General features: G+C 42.1%; 1 protein-coding gene across 3 annotated transcripts in view; it reads left to right on the top strand.

The window, feature by feature from the left end:
- LOC146823079 (uncharacterized) overlaps positions 1 to 24,159 on the top strand; it is a 193,785-nt gene that overhangs the window by 25,043 nt on the left and 144,583 nt on the right. Inside the window, exon 2 of one of the 3 annotated variants that reach the window (XR_014962137.1) lies at positions 191 to 3,661. The exons of the other annotated variants lie outside the window; for them this stretch is intronic. The gene's annotated coding sequence lies outside the window, so the exon portion shown is untranslated. Of the gene's footprint in view, positions 1 to 190; positions 3,662 to 24,159 lie in introns of those variants that run through there. 3 annotated transcript variants of the gene reach the window in all.

Genomic DNA, 24,159 nt, shown 5'->3' on the forward strand with positions numbered 1-24,159 from the left:
ATTGGCCTTACTATCCACCAGAACTACTGTACACTCTCGTATGGGACTTAGTCCATATGAAGTGATATTCGGACGCCCCGCCAACATTTGGGGAGTTCTTCGTCCTAGGAAGTACTCAGACATACCGTACCCTATGCTTATTGATTACCTTCATGACTTGACTGCTAAATTAAGTGTTCTTCGCCAACAGGTTCAAGGTGCTCTGCCAGAGGCCTCAACAGACCCAGGTCACTCTATCAAACCGGGAGACTGGGTCTGCACCAAGAACTTTCAACGAAAGAAAAATCTTGATCCTCGCTGGTCACCTCCTCGCCAGGTTCTACTGGCTACGCGGACAGCAGTAAGGATAGAAGGCAAGAAAAACTGGGTCCACGCCGTGCATTGCAAAAAGGTACCCTTGCCCTTGCCTTTTGACCAGTGGGTCCGCGGGGGCATAGGTGAGTCTGAAGGAGACAGGACTCCCCGGTTCGTACCATTTAGTAACGCACGGCTGGAAGACACCCAGACTGAGGAAGAAAGTGATGACATTCTTCAACAAACCATTCCATTACATCTGCAAGTGAACACTACTAATCCGGAAATAATCTTTCAGGACCAAACGATCCCAACAAAGAAACGATACAACCTGAGGACCAGGCCTGAAGCAAAGACTTGAACATTTGTTACTTTTTTGTCACCAATGAACTATTTTTTTCCTTTTTTTAGATAGTATTTGTGCCATCTGTCCCCGTCGCAGGGTCTCGGTAGGAGTCTTGGACTGAACCTGGTTTATGGTTAAGATCCGCTAGGTTCAGGATTATCAAATAGCCAAGTGATTGAGGAAGATTGCCGCGAGCGACAAATTTTCTAGCCAGGATGGATGGTACATCACGTCAGGTAGATAGGAGTCAGAATATGAGAACCAAATATTGTAAATCATTACGTAATCGTTTTGGCGTAACCTTGTGTGTGTTGCTGATTCTATGTGTTTTATTAGCATGTATAGGTTGGATTGTCCATGTGTTGCAGCTAAAAACTGTTCCTTTATCTACTTCTGTACCTTCTCGTCCCACTAAATTTCAGCACAAGATACGTGCCCTTTCCTCACATGAACAAATAAGAAGGATGGAGTATCAAAATAATTAATTTATCCAGCTGTTACACCAACACCAGTTAGTTGTCAACATATCTGACTGTTGGGTGTGTGGACTCATGCCTCACACTGCCCATAAAGGGATGCCCTATCTAGTATTGCCTTTCTCATATGAAGGTTCAGCATGGGCTTACCTGACCATGTTTTCGGCTGCTTACCACAACAGACTTCGATATCCGATAGGTACATTTGAGAATGGAATGGATTTTAGCCACAATACTTTGATAAAGGGTATAGTGGCCATGGCTAAAATCCTAGGGAAGAGTAAGATTCCTTTGGATGAAAAGAAAGCCTACGAAGGTTGGAATGTAACTCATTACATTTCCAGTCTTAATAACAAGACCAAACAAGAGAAGTCTTCCCCAGCATGGACTGTACCCCACCAAGGCAACTTTTGCCTCCGAATCAATAGCAAGGAGAATGACACTCAACAAAACTGTTCCCAGATATATGTATTCACGTCTCAAAATAACCCTCCATTGATCCCATCACAAGGAACCTATTTTGTCTGCTATGACAAAGCATATACATGGCTCCCCTCTGACTTTTTGGGAACATGTTACATAGCATTCTTGCTTCCCCCAACGTATACTGCACCCTCAGACCATCACAGACACAGATATGGTAGAGGTGTATTTGATGCCAAAGACACAGCTGGCCAGGAGGGAGGAGATTTCTTCAAAGGATTCATTCCCTTCTGGGGACCAATGATTAACAGCGGAAACATTAGGCGATTAGTTTGCGTGGTTGAGACAACCATCGAGGTTACTGCAGGTGCCTTAAGTAACATCACTGCAGAACTCCGAGCAGACCGTCTCATGACGTTACAAAACAGAATTGCGCTAGATGTGATCCTAGCAGACCGAGGAGGAGTCTGTAAATTGATTGGATCAAGCTGCTGTATATACATTCCTGATGACGCCCCGACTGTATATCAGGCCATCTCAAAATTACATACCATCTCCACATCAATCCATCAGGACGAAGGAGATTAATAAGTGTGCAGTAAGAATAAGGTGTAATTCCTTGAAAGGCACAGGATAAGAGAGACACAATGTACATATCAGTAAATAAGGTATATGGTTTCTTGCTGTAGAAACTTTCCCGTATGCTTGGTATGCTTGGTAATTCTTCCAAGGGTGAAGGTACTTGATTTCTGCCCCCTGCGCAGACTGGTTCAACTCGTCACCAATGTAAAGATCTACTCCAATGCAATAAGTAGGGATGGTTATCTTTATTGGTTAGTATGCAGATACAGGTACCTCCAGCTCTCTCCTCCAGCTTCACAGCTTCAACCCTTACTTCTTCAAAGAGCAACATTCTATCCTAGCAACAAGCCTTACATTCTACCATTGAGAAGACTCCACACAGAGGTTTATCCACATTTTTAGCAATGATATATTACAGTTTGTAGGATTTTTGTTTTGATTTCTCTAAAAAAAAGTATTGGTTTTTGGTTTAGCTCAGGTTATTTGCTGGCGAAGGACATGAAATAATTGCCTGGTCCTTTTTTTAAACACCACGCCGAGATCACTGGTATCAGGTATGTGTATATTGCTTGGAAATTACTATAAGAAGAAGAAGCTGTTTTTAGGGAGGTCTTTTTTTATTTTATGTATTTGATTATGAGTGAGATTTCTGGATACTCCAGTTCCAAATAGCTTTCAGGTATACTGTCGTGGGAGCAAAAGGTCTCCTTTATCGGGCACACTTGGCTGAGACACATTTCACATCTTTCTTTCCATCTGCCATACTTGCCCATTTTATACTCTATATCCTTGTTTTCATTTATTAACTAAATTGTAAGCATTGGTCATTAAATGTGATTCCTATAATACTGATAATGTGGATCTCTCTAACATGGACATGTACTCCAATACTGTTTGAGAAAAATATATATATTTTGTGATTTCTATATATAATCTTGTATCCGAACAATGACAATGTGTCATTGCCAGGAGCCCAAAAATGTTGCTCGTTCAGTTTTCATATGTGTGTAGACAGAACAGGTCAAATTTTATGTAGGATCATGATTAATATCTTTCATAATGAATGAACGTTTGATGTTGAGTCTCATATATACGAATTTATGATGTAACATTCACTTTCAGATATCATCAGATGCAAATTAAGTAAATGCATTCCAGTTGTTTTTGTAACTGACTTGGATTTCCCTACAACAAATTGTTGAGGTTGAATTTCTTCCTCTATGATACATTGCTAGACTATGGACAGTCCTGATGAAGGTGGGACCTATATAGCATTGTTCCACTGAAACATTTGTCAATGGTTCTTATTTGTCCACTGTTGTACGCTGTCCAAGGAGGATATGAAAATATGACTGATACCTCTGCCACATTTCAGGCAGCTGTTTTTAACATTTCACTGGACTCTAGGAATCATTACTCTGATAGTTGTAGGGCTTGAGCAATTGTTTTCTTCATAATTTTTCCTGGAGATTTCTGTAATCTGGGTATATTTTGGATAGAATTTTTGATTAAATTGAAATAATCATCATTTGAAAAAAAATAACGTATTTGAAATAATGTTTGAGTGTGTAGTGAATACGTCAGCAGAGATTTTGTGAGATAAGTAAAGGAAAATATTTGTGTATCTTGCGTGAAGTTTAAAGTGAGGGTGCTTTTTCCTCCCTTCCTCACACCCTGTTATTCTTTGAGAGTCAACTCTGTGCAAGCCCCTTGATGGCAGTATATGTTGTGCAGGGACTAGCATATAGGTCAGACATTTCCCGGAGGACGGTTTTGAAATGCATAGTGGAGGAAGGAGGAGGGAGCATTGCTGCAAATTGGCCTGGGTCAGACTTCTCAAGGTTTCACAGAGGACGGGGCATGTTGCATAGGGTACAGTACTGCAGATTGAGCACAATCGAGTGCATCCAGAGTCTCATGCTGCAGAACACGTTTGATTTGGTTCTCTTTCAAGTGTAGGTCTTGTGCTCCCTGCCTTTGTCTAGAGTGATGCTTCTCACAGCAGGCAGCACTAGAGCTGGTATCAAGGAGGAATAGCAAAAATATGGTCGCACACACTGAAGTATGACATCTCTGAAGTATAACATCCCTGAACCTGGCTGTTAGTAACCTTTTTGAAGCAGCAATTAGGAACAGACAAAGGACCCACCTGGCCTAGAAACATCCTCAATTTACACAACAAAAACAGCAGTCTCAAAATCTGCCCTACCATGTACCAATGGCAGTGCTCAAGAAGAACTAATGTGTAGCCCGTTGCTAACAAGGCTTTTGGAATTGCTAAAAAACATCCCTGTCAACATCCTCCTCACTTCATTGTTTGGGTCTCCACCCTCCAGCCACAGGAATGCAGGAACTACACTTCTGCTGTCTGGACAAGCTATCCTCTCTTCCATCTTGTGCCATGAAACAACCATGAGCATGCAAAATGGATCCCACTTCGATTTTTATACACTGTGAGACAAATTTTAAAAGTAAACATCACAAAACATCCACTCCTGCATTTCTGGAATCTCATTTTTGATTTTTCATTATTAATCCCATACACTGTCTCAAGTTGCTATGGCCATGAGGTTACTGCTACTTTTGAGCGTAACTTAAACCTCCTGAAATTTCCATATACATGCGTCCAGCCATTGCTTTATGTTTCCAGCCCTTGAGCTGACCAGCTGCTCTTTCTAAAGCAGGGGTCTAGAGAAAGCCTTTGAGGGGATAGACTGTTCAACTGATTCTAGTGCTTATCAAAAGTACTTAATAACATATGCAGATAATTGTGTTTCTTTCAACAATTGGGTATTTTCAAAGTGTTGAAAACAATCTCTGTATTCCCATGATAATTGATCATGACTTTGACTTAAAACTTCAAGTTGTTGTCTCTCCTTTTACAAATGAACCTCTCCTTACTTTCCACTCCCTGCAAGTCTCCTCTCTCTGAGCACAGCCCGCTCTAAGTCACACGTAATGTTTCCTTAATCACTGTTATCGAATGTCTGCAACTTGCCGACTGCTCCTTTCAAAGATCACAGCATCTGTGTAAAAAGTCATACCCCTGCAGCCTAATTAATTCACTTATACCCCGAATAAAGGTCACACCTAACTCCTATTATTTACCTTCGTATAAAAATCACACCTAGCTCCTAATATTTAATATACTAATTAATATACTACATAGGCAATGGAGTAAGTGCAAGAAATGGTTTCTTTAAGAGCACAAGACCAATCATAATAACCAATACTAACCACTAAAGAAACACTAACATTGGGTTTTAAAACAGCGTGCTGCCTGGTGTAAAGCTCTTCAATGTTTTGCTAAGGGCAGTCGGCCCTATATATAAATGCAGTTAGAATGCAAAATAATATATGATCCTCCAGATCCTAGGTACTCAAAGTACGGCCCGCGGGCCACTTGCGGCCCGGCAGACCTTTAGATGCGGCCCCCGTGTGGAAAACAGCAGCAGACTCAGTCAGCAGCCATTGTCCTCCCTTTTCTTCATTCCTCGTGACCGCATTCTTAGTAAAAAAAAAAGGCAATCAAAGGAGCATGATCAAGACATTAGTGTTTCGCCTCCTCACATGAGCCCCCTCCCCTTCTTGCTCAGTGACCTGAGACGCAGGGGCTCTAAGAAGGGTGAAAATACATTAAAGACTCGTTAAAAAGTGAATGGTCTTTTGACGACCTGTGAAGTACTCAGGTGCGGCTGGCAGCTCTAAACCTGTCTGTGTGTTTGCCTGGGAAACTGTCTCAGCCCGGGCTGACACACACAGCGGGGGGAGGGGTGAAGCCCTTTGAGCCATACGGGCATTGCGCGTCTGGCATGCAGGTTGCTGGCTGTCCTTTAAAGTCCAGCATAGATATCAGCACCAGCCACTGCGGGGGGGGGGGACGGGACTACTGCTGTGGTGCAGATCTTCAACCTCAGTAACCAAACAGCTGTAGTCACAACCACAAAGGCGGTCCGTCAGCAACATCAGTCAGTCATATTAGTGCCTTTTCAGCAGCACCAATCTGTGTACGTTTTGAAGACTGCCAAGGTTTAAGCTACGAGCCTCCCTGGTACCAAACCGGTTCCCCTCCTTAGAGCTGACGGGCCTCTGTAAACATTCCTAGTTACTGTATGAAGCACGCTGTGATTCTGCCTTGTTCTTCAAACAGGCCCCTCAGAGATGTGGTGCGGGTGCGGAGCATGGTGTTCACGGAGGGATCCCAGATGCTCAGTGACATTCAGTGTGATTATATGCAATGTGTCTATGCTCCAGCGCTGAATACCATAAATCCCCTTGCTACAGACCAGACCACAGATCTTCTTCTACAACCATATTTCATTTACTCGTTCACTGGTGGGGCCCATAACACCAATCATTCATTCTACTTTCAGATCAATGGTCCTCGATAGAGGGGAGTTCTTTCTTTATTCCATGCGCTGGAAATGGGAGGAAGATTGCACCAATCACCTGATGAGTAACAACAAGATTACCTATACCTCCCTACCTCACCAGGATCTCAATACATTAGAACCTAGCAGTTCCTCCCATACTGTTGGCCATGGATCAGACAGTTGCTGGGAATAGCAACACTTATTTCTTCTAAACAATATACATTGAAATACTTCAAATAATAACCCGACACAGTTCTTTAAATGAAATAATATGTTTATCTAATTAAAGCATAAGGAAATCATATAGCATTCAATATTTTTGGTTCGCATATTTACCTAATCTGGCTAAATGGCGTCCTCTATGTCAAATTCAGATCTTTCGTCTCTATGCCCATAAATCAAAGAATCAGTTTGTAAGTTAATTGGGCGTCTGATCAGTCCATCAGAGTCTCTGGTAAGCAGCTGTCCAGCAGTGTCACCGTCCTCTCCGTCAGCATAACGTCGGGCAATCTGGTAAAGTGAAGGTGTGCTCGCAATAGAAACTTAATATCCTACTCTCTCTAGTCTACTTTTATAGTGAAATTTTGACAACAAATGTTTCAATACATGTTTTAGAACAAATTTGATTGGTTAAACCAGGATCATTCTTCCTGATTCCCATGCATTAGATGTTGCATTAGATGCAGCTCTCAATTTATTAATAAAGTAGCAACAGTTTCTTGTCCATTCAGGGCATGTTGATTCCCATGCGGGGTTGTGTCCTTAGTGTCATCAATTATAACAGTTCATAGGTTAAGAAAGTCCTTTGTTCGAGGCTTGGCACTCCTCTCAGGATGTCCTTCACGGGTACAGTCTGCCTGGGGTCAGGACGAGGTTATTGTTGCTCATCTTTTAGCGCAGGCGCACTTCACTCTTTTGTGTCTTGTCTGTGCGTCAAAATAGGGATGGCAGCCATTTTGTGGCCACTCCAGAAAGTTCAACTTAAGCAAAGAAACATAAAACGTAATTAATACATGGAAATGACTATCAAAATGTTGTTCCTCACTAAACCCTCTATGTGTGTGTATTTATCTAGCAAAAGCAACACGCATTGCAGTTTATACTCACAATTTAAAGCACGATTCACAAATCACATCACAAAAGCAACATATAACATGCAAATTCTAAATATTTGACATTAGTATGCGTACGAAATTAGTTTATGTGTCAATCAGGCCATGCAAATGCGATTCCCACGTGTATTTTCTAATTAGTAATGTTGATTAATTAAACACACAGCAAACCATTAATACTATTAATATTACTCAGTTATTCATTTTAATTCTAAATGATAAAATGGAGGAGGTATACAATTCTTAGGAAAAACCTCGCTCCAGCAATCCCCCCTTTGGTGATTTTATCACCACAAAACCCCCAAATTTAGTACCCTTTTACGGAAATTTGAAATTACTTCTTACTCATAGCTCAAAATTCAGTTTCTTCATATTCATCTCTTTTTGCTTTCTTATACATATTGTCTTTCCACTCATCTAAGGCTATCTCTTCAAAATCCTTTTCTGGATCTTTTCCTTTTCTCTTAAGTTTATCTCTTTTTATTTTATTATTTGTTTTCTTTTTCCTGCAACACATACACCCTAATCTTATCACTAATACTGCAACTATCACACATGTTAATGGAAACAGAATTTTACCTATAACAGTACTACCTATTTTAGCTAAGACATTTTTAATAGTAGCTATTTTCTTTCCCATTCTTGTCCATACATCTTCAACCTCCGGTGGTACAAGTTCATCGTGCAATTCAGTAATATTTTTAATGTAAACTTTTAGATCTTTACTTTCATCTGGAATATAAGTGCAACAATGTTGAACTTTCAGCATTCAACAGACTCCACCCTCTTTTGCCAAAAGAATGTCAAGGGCAAGTCGATTTTGCATCACCATAGCACGCATGGCAACCATTTCAGTATTAACCAATAAGAATCCATGAGCAGTGCTTGTTGACAAGCGATCCACTACTGTAGATAATCTTCTAATTTTATTTGCATTCAGAGTTATTCCCACTGCCGGTATCAATGCACAAAAGATGTCACCCACAATTTCTGCCCAAGATTCTCTCTTTCTACGCACTAAATGACTATTTAAACTATTTACTCCTTCTTCTCTGTCCATGTGAAAGATTTTTGGAAATACCAGGCCTACATAACATGTGCCATACCAATGGTCTGGCAAACGATAATATGCCCTGTTCCCACAGATAAAATATATTCCAGGAAATACTGGATCTCTTCCACCTTTGAATCCCCATCCACCCATGATTCGGTATGTATCATGGCACTCACTATTACCTACAAACAGGTTATTATATGCAGTTTGATTCCTTCTTATACAAAGTTTTCCTTTCTGGGGCCTATCTAAAGCTATTGTTGGTGTTGACTCTCCTTTTGTCAGGTGTTTCTCCATTTCTATGTCCCAAGCTGTTTTCTCAACCTTTCCTTCTGATGCCTTTTTGTACATCTTATGCCTTCTTTCCTCAACCATATTCAAAAATGTATTTTCTTCTTTCTGCAAACTGCATGTCAAATTATATTTAAACACAGCTTCTAATGTTAGTTCACTAGTCTCTAGGAAAAATTCACCTAAAACCTTTGCAGGTCTTACCCTATTTAACTTATTATTAGCAGGCACTAATGCAAAAATGTTATCTACATCTGAAAAATAATACTCTAATTTCCCAATCTCATAAAACAAACTAGCTATTACACTACATGTTATTCCATAAGTAGCTGGAAGGTGATGATAAGTCACTCCCTCTGCCACAGAAGCAGGTAACTGCATGCAGACGTAGCAGTCCCTTACATCCATAGTCTTTACATATTCATACAATAATTTTGAAAATACATTATTAGAGAAATCATTAATAGACCTATCTTTATGCAAATGAATGTTTGTTGCTACAGTCGGTACTACCTTTGAAATTTTACCTATTTTAGTTTTGTTTTGACCATTTCCTTCTATTGTATCTATTGTGACTTTAAATGATATTACAAGAGCTAGGATGCTCCACAAAAGCATTAATAATCCTGTACAACAGCAACATGTTTTACACCATCTTTTCATGAATGTACATCTACTTTTACTACCATCCGTGTTAGCCATTTTACTAAATAGACCGTGTCTTTTGACTTAGCCTCTTCTACTGTTGGCCAGTTTCTACCCCAAAGCTTCTAAGCTTCTACTTGGTTCTATTAGTTTTCTACTTCTTCTCTTTTATTATCGTTCTCCACATCAACAGCTTCTTTGATTATTCAGTTTGGCATCTCATCGTCCTTTGCCTCTTTCACCCAATCAGGATACAGAATTTCCTGAATCTCCGCTTCTTCTTCTCCAATGTCGGACAAGAGAACTCTCAGGATTTCTGATTCTTCTTCTTCTTTAACCACTTTCAGTAAAGCCTCCTCTGGATTTCCTTGACTATCTGCCTCTTGGGATTCTTCAGGCAGGGCCACATACGTCCATTCCGGCGACTTATACTTTTGGTTAGGTTTTCTTGTTCTTCCGGATTCTTTTGTTACAACTGTTTCTTTTTCCTTTGATTTTTCCTGACTCGTGACTTCATTCACCTGTTCAGCTCTTGGTGATTTCACTTGAGACAGTCGATATCTTAGTCTTTTTATTTTGTTCGGCCAAACTTCTGGTTTTACAGTTCTTCTCAATTTACTTTCTTTGACATTCTTCTCATTCTTTTCTTCTCTCCAAGCTCTCTTTCTCACAACTCGACCTTCAGGTATTTAGTTCCCACTTTCTTCTGATTCTGTCCCAACTTGCTTTTCCTTTTCACCAGTTTCTTTATCCACCACTTGTTCTGGTTTCCCTACTTCTTTCCCTCCTCGGATCTCCGGCTCGCAATCTTCCTGCTGACTACTTGTCCCTTCACCTAACTGGATGTTGCAGTTCCCTATACCTCCTCGGGGGTCTTCCGCAATCTGTCCCTCTCTCTCTGTAACTGTCCCTTCTTCATTCAGATCTATTAGTTCAGGTGGAATTTCTCTTAAATTTTCATATGGGATTTGTTCCCTTTGACTTTCTTTTACTGCTTCCTCTTTCTCTTTTCCTTCTTTCTTTTTAGGTTCTTTATTGGGACCTTTCTTTCTCTGCTCGTCTTCAGAATCTGAGCTGTCAGAAATCTGCAATCTTCTTCTCAGAGAGACACTTCTGGGGACCAGAATCTGCTTTGGTTCGTTTTCCCCCTTTCCCCCCTTTCAGGATCTTCACGTGTTTTTGGTTCTTCGTGATCTGATTCAGTACTTGACTCTGATTCATCATAGTACTCTTTCTCCTTGCAATCCACCGGATTTGGTATTCTCAAGGTATGGCTGGCATGGATCCAGTTTTTCTGTCCAGCACACTTCACAGCTGTCGTCGTGGTCAGAATGACTTGTCTTGGTTTTCCTCACCTGGGAACCAAACAGTTTCTTCTTCTGTGGACCTTTATCCTCACCCAATCTCCTGGGCTTAGATCATGGGCTTGCTTCTTTTCAAGGGTGGTGGCATCGGCTCCAACCTGATGAAACACAGAATGAACTGCATCAGCCAGGCCTTTACAGTACTCCAACACCATGTCATCAGAAATCATCATCAGTTTGTTGACTGGTATGTAAGCATGCCTCATCGCATGTCCCATGATTATTTCATGAGAACTTAGCCCTGTAGTTCTATCTGGGGTTGCACGTATGGTCATCAAAACTAGAGGCAAGACATCAGGCCATTTCATTCCTGTGGCTAAACATATTTTCCCAATTCTGTTCTTGATTGTACCATTCATTTGCTCAACCACACCAGAAGCCTCTGGTCGGTAGGCACAGTGCAGTTTCTGTTGTACATTTAATGCTTCACTGACCAATTTCACAATCTCATTATAGAAATGCCCTCCTCTGTCTGATTCAAGGGTCACTGGGAACCCGAACCTGGGGATGAATTCCCTCAAAAGTATCTTTGCTACCGTCAATCCATCATTTCTCCTCGTCGGGTATGCTTCTACCCACCTGGAGAATAGGCAGACTATGACCAGAACGTACCTCAATCTGTTACATGTTGGCATCTCAATGAAATCTATTTGCATCCTGGTAAAAGGCCCTCCTTCTCGGCATATAGTTCCCAGGCTCACCACTGTCTTTCTCCCCGGATTGTACTGCTGACAAATTAAACATCTCTGACATTGGCTCTCTGATATGATTCTGAATTTTGGGTTGTACCAGGTCTGCTTAAATGACCTTATCATGGCATCTATCCCTATGTGTCCCTGGCCATGATACATCCGTGCCATGGTAGACAACATGCTATCAGGCATGACTGGTCTTCCATCTCGATAGACCCACACATGATCCTTTTCCCTTGGTGCACATCCTGCTTTTACCCACTGCCTTGTTTCCTCATCTCCTGCTTCCTCCTGCAATTGTCTCACTTCTTCCCATGTCCCTACAATGTTAGTAAACATTAAGGAATAGGAAGTCATTTCTTTCTCCTTTGCCCGATTGACTGAATAATGATTTCTGGCACAGTAATGTGCCATGTCATTGGCATAACGATTGCCAACCGTAACATAATCCTCCCCTTGGTTATGGGCAGCACATTTCACCACAGCCAATTGTTTAGGCAGCTGTATCGCCTCAATCAACTTTCCAACCACTTCAGCATTCTTTATAGGAGTTCCACTTGAGGTCAAGAAACTTCTTTGCAGCCACAACTGGCCAAAATCGTGGACAACTACGAATCCATACTGGCTGTCAGTTATCACAGTCACTCTCACACCTTTCCCAATTTTGCATGCTCGAGTCAGAGCCACTAATTCTGCTACTTGGGCAGATTTCACTCCTTTCAAATAGGATGCTTCCATCACTGTGGAAACCGTACACACTGGATATGCTGCACTCAACACTCCTTCTTCTGTTCTCAAACATGACCCATCAACAAACATTACATAATCATTTTCTGCCAAAGGTACATCTTTTATGTCTGGTCGTGGTTTCGTACAATACTCAAGCACATCCAAAAAATCATGATCTGCTTCATCTCTCACTTCCACATTCTCACCATCAGGTAACAACGTTGCTGGATTCACATTCACACATCTTGCAAGGCTCACATTCGTTGCACCTAATATGACTTTCTCATACTTAGTCACCCGACTATGTGTCATATACTGAGTACGACTCCTTGTTAAAAGAATCGCCACATCATGAGGTACAAACACTTTCAAAGGATATCCCATCACAATTCCTTCACTCTGCTCCAAACTACGGCATGTTGCAGCCACTGCTTTCAGACAACCAGGTAAGCCTACAGCTACTGGGTTAAGCATCGATGAGTAATATGCAATCAGTCTCCTCAATCTTCCATGCTTCTGGATTAAAACAGAAAGTGCACATCCATTTCTTTCACTGCAATATAACTCAAATTCCTTTTCATAATCAGGCATACCCAATGCTGGGGCTTCACACAATCCATCTTTCAATCGTTTGAATCCTGCCAATTCTTCCTTGTTCAATTCAAGGGGATCTTTTACATCACTCCTTGTTAGCCGTACCTGAGGTTTTGCAATCAGCGAAAAGTTGCTGATCCACTGGCGGCAGTACCCTACCATTCCCAGAAACATTCTCACTTCTCTTTGAGTCATGGGGGCTCTCATTCCTTTTATGATTCTGATTCTGTCTATTGTTATTTTCCTCAACCCTTTTTCAATGTTATGTCCCAAATACTGTACTTCCTTTTTACAATACTGCAGTTTGGCTGGGGACACTTTCAATCCTTCATCTGCCAGGTGATTTAGTAAAGCTATAGTGTCTACTTCACAAGCTTCACGAGTTTTCGACACCACAAGGAGGTCGTCGATATACTGCACTAATACTGAACTCTCGGGCATTTGCAGACTTTTCAATGACTTTTTCAACAATTGATTAAATATTGAGGGGCTTTCTGTATACCCCTGTGGGATTCGGCACCATGCCAAAATACGGTCTCCAAACCGAAATGCGAAAATTTGCTGACTGTCGTGATGCAATGGAATGGAAAAGAACGCATAGCACAAATCAATTACTGTATACCATTCTGCATCATGGGGAATCTGATACAAAATCACTGATGGATTTGGCACAATGGGACAGCATGGTACAACGATTTTGTTTACCTTTCTCAGGTCTTGCACTATTCTGAATTTTCCATTTGGCTTTTTCAGGCCCATTATGGGTGAATTACATGGACTGCTCAATATTTCTCTCAGAATTCCTTGCTTGATCATTTTCTCAATTATTGGAGTTACTCCTTCAATTATTTCAGGTGTCAATCTATACTGAGGAATGTTTGGATAACTAACTTCATCTTTGACCATAATTTTTACTGGGTCTCCATTTCTCATTAGCCCTACATCTTCTCCGGTAAAATCCCAAACCTCTGCTTTTACAGACAGTTTCAATTCTCTGGGCAGTTCATCTGGATTAAATATTGCATATGTTCCAATAGTTTCACATTCTCTGTTAGCTATAGTCATTTTGTACAATACATCCTCATCTGGTGTTTCAAAAGCTATTCCATCTGGAGTACAAAATATAGTGCAGTTCATCTTGCACAGCAGGTCCCTACCTAGCAAATTCACAGGACTGGTGTCACACACCACAAATCGGTGCATGTCAGAAAATTTCCCTATACTAACCTGTACGGGTTCTGTAAGGTACGTTTTTAACTGTTGGTTAGATACACCAACTACTTGGATTGTTTCATCCGAAAGAGGAAGATTCTTAACATCTGCTGATCTAACAGTAGATCGAGTAGCGCCAGTGTCCACTAGGAAAATAATGTTATCATCAATAATCTTCCCATCTACAAATGGTCCTGTCTGGTCTACTTCTAGAGTTGCACCAAGTACGCACTCCTCTTCCTCCCTTCGGCACCGTCAATAATCCATTTCTGAATCACTCTCATCATGTTGCAGCCAGTACTGCGAAACAGTGCGAGCGCGTGATGGTTTATTTACCTGTTCTTCATTGTAAAATCCCGATTCTTTACTATACTTCTGTGAGTTTCTGTTCTGTGGAAAAGGTGGTTTTGGCACCTGGTTCTGGGAAGTAACCACCTGCTGCTGTTGCTGCAGTTGACCACCCACCTCTTTCCGCAACTGTGGATTCAACGATCGATTTTCAATATTAGTATTTGGAGGGTTCTTACACTCGGATTTCCAATGCCCTAACTCACCTCTATTGTGACATGGGAATTTCTTTTTGGCTTCCTCTATATTACCTTTCCCTTTCCCTGTACCAAATCTTGGTCTTACTCCTGGATTGTTCGCTTGTTCTACCAATTGAGCTTCCTGTCGTTCGGCTACCTTTACCTGTGCCCACATTGCCTTTTCTTTCAGCTTTCGTTGTTTTGCCTCAATCTCATCACTGAAATATTTTGCATGTCTCAAAACTTCATCTATTTTCTTATTTTGCCAATCAACTGTATGCTGCTTTATCATATCACCAATTTCTGGTCTGGGTGTAAACCATATACAAACCTGTATACGAAATGGCTCAAGTCTTTATCACTCAGGTTCTCATCTCCACTGAACTGTTTAAAAGCCTGAATTAGTCTCTCATAATATGCATGTACTGACTCCTTGCTTTCTTGTTGGGTTCTGTCAATTTTTACCCAATCAGTCTCTTTAGGGGGTACCTTATTTTTCAGAAATGCCATAACCTGTTCGTATTTCTTCATTACCTCTGGATCGGGAGCTCCCGTCTTAGGGTCCCTGGGATACTCCTGAGTGGGCCAATTTATCATCAGCTTGCACTCTGTCCATAAATCTGCTGGTACTATTATATCGAATAGACTATTCAAATCTATCCATAATACCTTTGCCAATTTTACAAACCTGTCTACCTGCCGGTACCACTCGACGGGCTTTTCACGTAGTCGAGGGAAATCATTTGTGAAAGACAAAATGTCCTGTCTTGTCCATGGAACATGGACATAACCTCCCCCTGGAATCTCTCTCATGGGGTATTCTGTCGTTACCTTTTCTTTCTCTCTAACAGGAAATGCTGAAACTGTCTTTTCTGTGATATTATCACGTCTTCTACACCACTTGCTTCTCCATCTGTCAACATCTCCCCATTTTCTCAACAAACCAATTATGTCCTTATTTGACCTATCCTTCCTGTGGTATTCATGTTCTCTATATCCTTCTCAGTGAAATCAACTCGATAGGATTTTTGCAGTGCTTTTATTCTGTCAAAATCTATTCCCATTTCATTCGCAATTTCCTCTAATCTTTCATGCAAGTTTTTCGCTTTCCAGGTTGCACTCTTTCAAAGGAACAACAATTCCTCATCCTGGTAATTTTTCAATTTTTCAGTAGGGATGGTTCCTACTATTAATTCTTCCAATACCATTCGTAATTTTGCCACATCTATTGACTGGGATTCTTGATCCTTTTTCTGTAACTCTCTGATCCATTCGTTTAACTCATCTACGGAAGGTCCCACTGGATTGTTTACATTATTTTGTTCTGGGGCCTTTTGTGGTTCTAATAATGTTTCCATTGTCATTATGCTCTTTTCAGCATAAATCTGATTTACAAATGGATTATTTGAAACATTCGGTTCAAACATATTCATTGTCGGTCCCCACGAATTGTCAATTTGACTCCGTTCAGTATTTTCAATTGCATTTTGGCTTCTGTATGGCTCTGTCAAACAATGTTCAGTATCTTTTTGTTTCTCAAATATGGGCATTACTGGACCTATCGTTACTGGAACTGTTACAGCTTCTAGATTCTTAGTCAATTCTCTTATTTTCTCATTTAATTCTAGAGTAGTTTTGGCCAGGTCTACTGAATTCTCATCATTTACCCTACTTCCTGACTGTTTTTCTATCTCTCTTGTAGAGTTACTTTTCCCTAGTTCTGGTGACATGGTCTCTGTTTTAATTATTCATAATGTTTCTCTCATTGGGGCACTTGGTGTCAATGCCTCTGGTTCTCGTTGATACGGTGGTGGGTTTTTGTAAAACACTTCATAAAGAACATCATCTTCTGATTCATTCACTTCATACCCACTCGAATCCGTATTCCGCCTTTTCTCAGTGCATTTTCTCCCTTCATTCTCTCCTATCATTCTCACGATATACATACCATCAGTCATACTTGCATTCCGCCACCTTTTCATCCTGTCTTCATGTGTCTCATGTCCGTATGATCTACCAAACATGTATCGATAACCCCTACCACTTCTCTGCTTTTCTCGTTCATGCATTTCGTCTTCCCATTCCGTCAATGCCTCAAACTGCGTCGGTCTAGGTCTTGGTTCTAAGTCCATCATTTTGTCTCGGAGATTTCTCAAAACAGCCAAATTAAAGGAACCATGTTCTGGAAACGACAGGACTCCATCGTCCTTGGTGTATTTTACCCAATTATCTAACCAAATACAAGTATGATACCCATATTTCGCAATCATTGTAGATGCAGGAGTCTTTGGTGGAGGAAGTAACTGTCCTTCCCTAGTCTCAACTACTTTATCTTTCTTGAACCACCTTTTAATTTTCCCAAACCACGATTTCTTCTTTTCTGGTGGTTGGTAATACATTTTCTCGTTTTCCGTATACCGTTTAGTCCTCTTACAATGGTACCGCTATTCTGTCCACTCACAGCGCGACTCTTACTAACGCACCAATCAGGAGTGTCTACGTCACTATCACAATCCTCCAATCTCAGCGCGACTCACACTAACGCACCAATCAGGGAGCGTTTACGTCACTCTATATTCTTCCACTCCTAGCGCGGCTTTACACTAACGCACCAATCCGGAGCGTTTTACACCTCCAACCTACTGTTCAATCCCAGCGCGGTCGTTCTGACATCAGCAGCCGCTGTGGCAGCTCGCTCTGCTCTGCTCCCGTCTACCCCTCCTTTACAAGACCGCTCCGTGAACTCTTACTGTAACTTTTACGATTCGATTAGTAACAACACTAAAACATCTCCATTGTCTGCTTCGCTAACCAAAGAACAGCAAAGGACCTTTCTCACAAGAATTCCGTCGGTCCCGAGAGCAGCGCTTACCTCTACCCTACTACGGAATCGTTACTTCCGTTGATAAAGTAGCACATCCCTCTACTTCACCCTTCTAGCAAGCATTAGCTAATTGTTCCTCTGGTATTTTAGAAATAACCTAGAGTTTCGCAATCAACCCAAATGCCTTTTCATTCACACTTGTTCATACATGAAAATGTAGTACATACGCACAGAATCCTGTCTTTCCCGAGAACAGCGAACAGTCTGTCCTACTACAGAATTATGACACTCGTTAAAAAAGCAGCGCTTCCCTCTACTTTGTCCTTCTAACAAGCTCAGAGAACACCTGCTACCTTTTCAGTGATAAGCGTTATCGGTATGCCAATTGGTTTCCTGGTACTTAAAGACTAAAATTTCACAGGTAACCTTCGCTATCATACACACTTCTCTCACACAGAAAATGTCTCTATTGGCAACACACGACGATGTCACTGAATCGAACCCAGACAATGCGCCGTGCAACTTCACTTGTCACATGTTTCCCCTGTGTACCTACAGGGCTACAACAATCCCGTCTTTCCTGAGAGCAGCATCTGCCTCTGCTCTACTACGGAACTGTTAAAACTTCCGACTTCCTACATCCCAGAAGCCGTGCAAACAACATATAACTCGACGCAACTCAACATAGAGTGTTAGTACATAAATCAATACCAATCAATAAGCTATTTACAAGCAATCGTCGCTAAACCCAAAACAATAGCTAACCATCATTCTGCTACCAAGAAAACTGCTCCAGCGCTGAATACCATAAATCCCCTTGCTACAGACCAGACCACAGATCTTCTTCTACAACCATATTTCATTCACTCGTTCACTGGTGGGGCCCATAACACCAATCATTCATTCTACTTTCAGATCAATGGTCCTCGATAGAGGGGAGTTCTTTTTTTATTCCATGCGCTGGAAATGGGAGGAAGATTGCACCAATCACCTGATGAGTAACAACAAGTTTACCTATACCTCCCTACCTCACCAGGATCTCAATACATTATAACCTAGCAGTTCCTCCCATACTGTTGGCCATGGATCAGCCAGTTGCTGGGAATAGCAACACTTATTTCTTCTAAACAATATACATTGAAATACTTCAAATAATAACCCGAGAAAGTTCTTTAAATGAAATAATATGTTTATCTAATTAAAGCATAAGGAAATCATATAGCATTCAATATTTTTGGTTCGCATATTTACCTAATCTGGCTAAATGGCGTCCTCTATGTCAAATTCAGATCTTTCGTCTCATGCTCATAAATCAAAGAATCAGTTCGTAAGTTAATTGGGCATCTGATCAGTCCATCAGAGTCTCTGGTAAGCAGCTGTCCAGCAGTGTCACCGTCCTCTCCGTCAGCATAACGTCGGGCAATCTGGTAAAGTGAAGGTGTGCTCGCAATAGAAGCTTAATATCCTACTCTCTCTAGTCTACTTTTATAGTGAAATTTTGACAACAAATGTTTCAATACATGTTTTAGAACAAATTTGATTGGTTAAACCAGGATCATTCTTCCTGATTCCCATGCATTAGATGTTGCATTAGATGCAGCTCTCAATTTATTAATAAAGTAGCAACAGTTTCTTGTCCATTCAGGGCATGTTGATTCCCATGCGGGGTTGTGTCCTTAGTGTCATCAATTATAACAGTTCATAGGTTAAGAAAGTCCTTTGTTCGAGGCTTGGCACTCCTCTCAGGATGTCCTTCACGGGTACAGTCTGCCTGGGGTCAGGACGAGGTTATTGTTGCTCATCTTTTAGCGCAGGCGCACTTCACTCAGTGACTTCTGTGTCTTGTCTGTGCGTCAAAATAGGGATGGCAGCCATTTTGTGGCCACTCCAGAAAGGTCAACTTAAGCAAAGAAACATAAAACGTAATTAATACATGGAAATGACTATCAAAATGTTATTCCCTCACTAAACCCTCTATGTGTGTGTATTTATCTAGCAAAAGCAACACGCATTGCAGTTTATACTCACAATTTAAAGCACGATTCACAAATCACATCACAAAAGCAACATATAACATGCAAATTCTAAATATCTGACATTAGTATGCGTACGAAATTAGTTTATGTGTCAATCAGGCCATGCAAATGCGATTCCCACGTGTATTTTCTAATTAGTAATGTTGATTAATTAAACACACAGCAAACCATTAATACTATTAATATTACTCAGTTATTCATTTTAATTCTAAATGATAAAATGGAGGAGGTATACAATTCTTAGGGAAAACCCCCTCCAGCATCTGTAGCGTCACTGAGTTCCCGCTTTACACAATGAGAAGGAATGCGTCCAAGTGTGACCCAGTGACTTGTGCACTAGTGAAGGCGAAGTTTGATAATTGATTGCCGTCCCAGCTGTAGATTGGGGGCAACCATGAATTAATTAATGAAATGAATGGACCTATATTTATACAACTCGACCAGCAACTCAAAGGGCATCCCCAAACTAGCAAGAGTGGACTCTTACATGTAAGATTAACCGACCTAGATTAATATTGCTTGAAAAAACAAGTTTTCATTGTTTTTCTCAAAGGTGCAGATCCAGGGCTTTAATATCCCTGCAACATGCAGTGCTGCTTTCGATCTATGACTAGTTAAATGTGCAGCCCCTGGACTTATCTGTGCCGTATCACATGCCCGGTATAGTGCCCTCGCACCCCTGCTCGTACACTACAGCTCTGTGATGCATCAGTGCCTCATAAAGCACACTGCTCCTGCACCCCTGCCCCGTACACTACATCTCAGCGACCATCGGTGCCTCATGAACCTTACAGCACAGGGCATTGACATCCCTGCCCCATACACCACAGCTCTGCGACCATACCCGCCTCATGCACCGTACAGTCAGGGCCCTTGCATTCCTGCCCTGTACACTGAAGATTTGTTTTTACTTTAGTAGCCACGCCCCCATCGCCCACGCCCGCCCCTCTCGTCCCCATCCGCAGGCTCATCGATGCGGCCCTCGGCCACTAACCAGACTGTACTTTTGGCCCCCGAGAAAAAGTTTGTGAGTACCCATGCTCCAGATCTACACTAATACTAGTACCATAACGCTCAGTAGTTGGGATGTTGATTCTAGTTCATTCAGGCTGCATAATAATTCCCTTGTACTGCTTGACACTCTTACACTAACAATTCACAAAATTAAACCACTCATCATCAACTGAACAGGCAAGGAATAACTGAAGACATATGTCACATGCCTCTAGCTCACAAAGAACTTTAATTTAGTCCACCACTGCAGGTTCCAACAAGCTACATGCCCTCACCTCTTTTTAACATCTCACAATGGCAATTAGATTTGGGATGACATTACCAAAAGTTTATCTCAGGAGATCTCTCCAACATTTCTCCATCTAACCTATGCATGCACCGGCCATAAACTTAAACATTTCAGAATGGACAGTCCAGTGCAATAAACAGTAAAGTGGACTATGATCATACAAAATGCCATAAAGAAACCCTGAGAGCTGTTCACTGAAAACCATAAACTGCACACTTCTCTCACACTTTTTATCTATCACTCTGTTAAAAGATGCATCCCATAACACAATAAACTTACCTCTGTGGTAAAAAACAATGAAAACCATTTTTATTAGTTTGTCAGCTTAAAATGTATCACATGATACATCATAGTAAAATGTATTTCAGAGTTTATATTCATGGATATCAGTAGGAGTAAATGGTTAATTATAACCATTAGCGGCTGAGCCTGGGCAGTAGTGGTGAGGCGGGGGGAGGGTTAAAAAAAAAAGAAAAGATCCCTTACCTGCGGTCGGCCGGCTACCAGGCCACAGCCTCTCTTCTGTCCTCTCCTTCTGTGAACTGGCACCACACAGGCTCCCAGACTTCCCTAGTCAATCACTACGCTGCTGTGAACAGCATGACATCAATGTTGTGATTGGTCTGAGCGCCGTGGTTCGGCGCTCAGACAGAGAGTGAGAGCCTGTGCATGTTCTCCACCCAGGCTGTGCAATTCAGCCTGGTGGAGAACATACTAAGTGCGCATGACTGTTTGGCCAGCCCAAAATGGCCGACCAAACCATCATGCTCACTTAAGTGTACTCACCACCAGTTGTGCAGCAAGAGGAGGGTGGAGGGGGGCAGTCCGACCTGGAAGGCACATTTTTGGGGGGCGGCGTCAGTTTTACCCTTGTTGTCGTCTGTCACCCTTTCCTGCTCTTACCTGCAGCCGTAGCTGGTCGGAAAACACAGAGACTGCCACTGGCGGCAAAATTTCTAGCTACGCCACTGCTCACCACTCCTCCCCCTGCTGGCTTTTATGACAGCCAAGCCCGCCCCAAAAATGGCTTCCTCCGGGAAAAATAAAATGATAATAACATTGTGCTATCATTTTATTTTTCACTTTTTGCACTGCTGAAAAGCAGTGGGGCGACACTCCGGAGCCGCCACTGATTATAACCTTAACAGCTTCTAATAACAACTTTAACTTCAGAGCTCAGCAGCAGATGTCAGCACACATCCACCCAAGCCATGAATCAACTTGCGGAGCCTCTCCTCTCAGCACAAGGGGACAGGGGAGAGACCCCTAGAATCCGCGAGTTGTCCCAGGATGTGGTCCACTAAGATTGGGTCTCCCCCCAACCCTCTGTAAATGCTGTCCGCAGGGAAGGGTAGTGAAGAGGGGGCCTGAGGAGAGTATGGATACGTGACCCTTCACATGCATACCCGCAGTGTTAATCTATCACCTATCCTTCTGATGGGGTGTCAGACAGAAGCTGCAGCTGTCTTAGTCCAGAAGAGTTGCTGCCTGCCAGTGCTGTTCGTTCAGGAGAGTGTGTGCCTTCCAGTGTATTGCTATTAATTGGCGCGCAATAAGAAATGTTAGTTGTATGAACCTAGTGGTGGCATTTTGGGATTTCTTACATCTATGTAGGCTAAGCATTACCCCTTCCAATGTATGTAGGTGCGTGCGACCTGTCAGTGTTGCTAATGTGTCTGTGACCGCACTCCATAATATCGCCACTGCTGAGCAAGCCCAGAACATATGTATTAAATTTGCTTTGGGTGTGTGGTATCTAGAACATAGGTGGGAGGCCTGAAACAGTCTGTGGAGGCTGGCTGGAGGCAGGTAAGCCCTATGCCGTATGTTATGTTCTATATATATGAACTATTAATTGTGGGATACTTTGAGGATACTGTTTGGCCCGTTCCTATTCCTTGGCAGTCAAGTCCCGGCCTAGCTCTTTTTCCCAACGTCTACGCGTGGCTAGTGGTGGGCCAGTCGTTGTGTGTGCGAACGCCTTAGCAAACCAGGTAACCAGGTGGCGGCCATCCCCCATGATGTGTAAAGTGTGTACAAGGGGACGTTGCTCTGGTTCTGAGTCAGTAATGTTCTATAGACGGCCTAGCTCAGGCTCCAACCTGCCATAGTCCAAGAAGTGTTCTGCCGGCAGGCCATATTCCTCCTGTACTTGACCGAAGTGTATGAGAGCTCCGTCCTCGAACAAATCCCTCCAGGGTACCCACTCCAGCATCTGACCATGTCAGCAGGCCATCCTAACCTATGGTGCTGATCCGTATAGCCCGGAGAATAGGGAACCATGCACGGCATAATACGTATACTCATGTGAAAACTCTCACAGGCAACACAAACCAGATTGCTAGCTATATGGGGTGTCGCTGCCACTGTCAATAGTGCCTCTCCTATCATCTTTTGTGCTCTAACCACTGACAGTCTGCCCACTTCGTAGGTCTGTTTACCTCACATCCACCTCGCCGGCCACTGCGCTGCTAAGTAATAATATTCAAAGTTTGCCACTCCCAGTCTTCCTCTATCCACTGGCAATTGCCGCCTGTGCAACGCCACATGCCTCCTCTCCTTGTTCATATAAACACTCCCAACATCGCATGCAAAGCATAAAAAGTGGATCATGGGATTGTCACCGGAAGGTTGCAAAAGAAATAAAGACACCTGAGGAGCATCTTCCTCTTTGAGAGAGATATACGTCCCTGGACCGTAAGTGGTAGAGTACTCCAGAATGCCATCTGTGGACGGAGAGAGGAAATGGCCCTGGTGAGGTTTCCATCTATAAGGTCCTGGATAGTGTGGAATATGTTTACCCCTAAATACGGAAATGTGCATGGTTCCCTTCTCACGGCGTGCTCTCCTATTGTTATTTCCTGTCACGGACAGTCGTCCCGGAGCGGAAAATTGCATGATTTTGCGTAATTGACTCTTAAGTCCTGATGCCCTCCTAAAATCTTCAAGAATATCCGCAATGTCTGGGATCTCTGTGCAGTAATCCCGTACATACAATAGGACATCGTCCACATACATTGAGATTATGTGCATTTCATCATCTAGTGGAATGCCCCAAGTCTCTCCGCTCTGCTGGAGTCATTGAGCCAAAGGCTCCATTGCCAGACCAAATAACATCGGTAAGAGAGGGTCACTTCTGTGGTTATCACACAAGAAATGGAAATACCTCTCACATAGGAACAAAACAGAGAAAATACACTTCCAACCATATACTCTACACAGTGTAGTATGCTGCAAGGTAGGCAACCGCTTTGGTGCCCCATAAAGGGATAGCAAGCAATA

The sequence above is a fragment of the Triturus cristatus genome, chromosome 5_2 (assembly GCF_964204655.1).
Source record: "Triturus cristatus chromosome 5_2, aTriCri1.1, whole genome shotgun sequence".
NCBI classification, from domain to species: domain Eukaryota; kingdom Metazoa; phylum Chordata; class Amphibia; order Caudata; family Salamandridae; genus Triturus; species Triturus cristatus.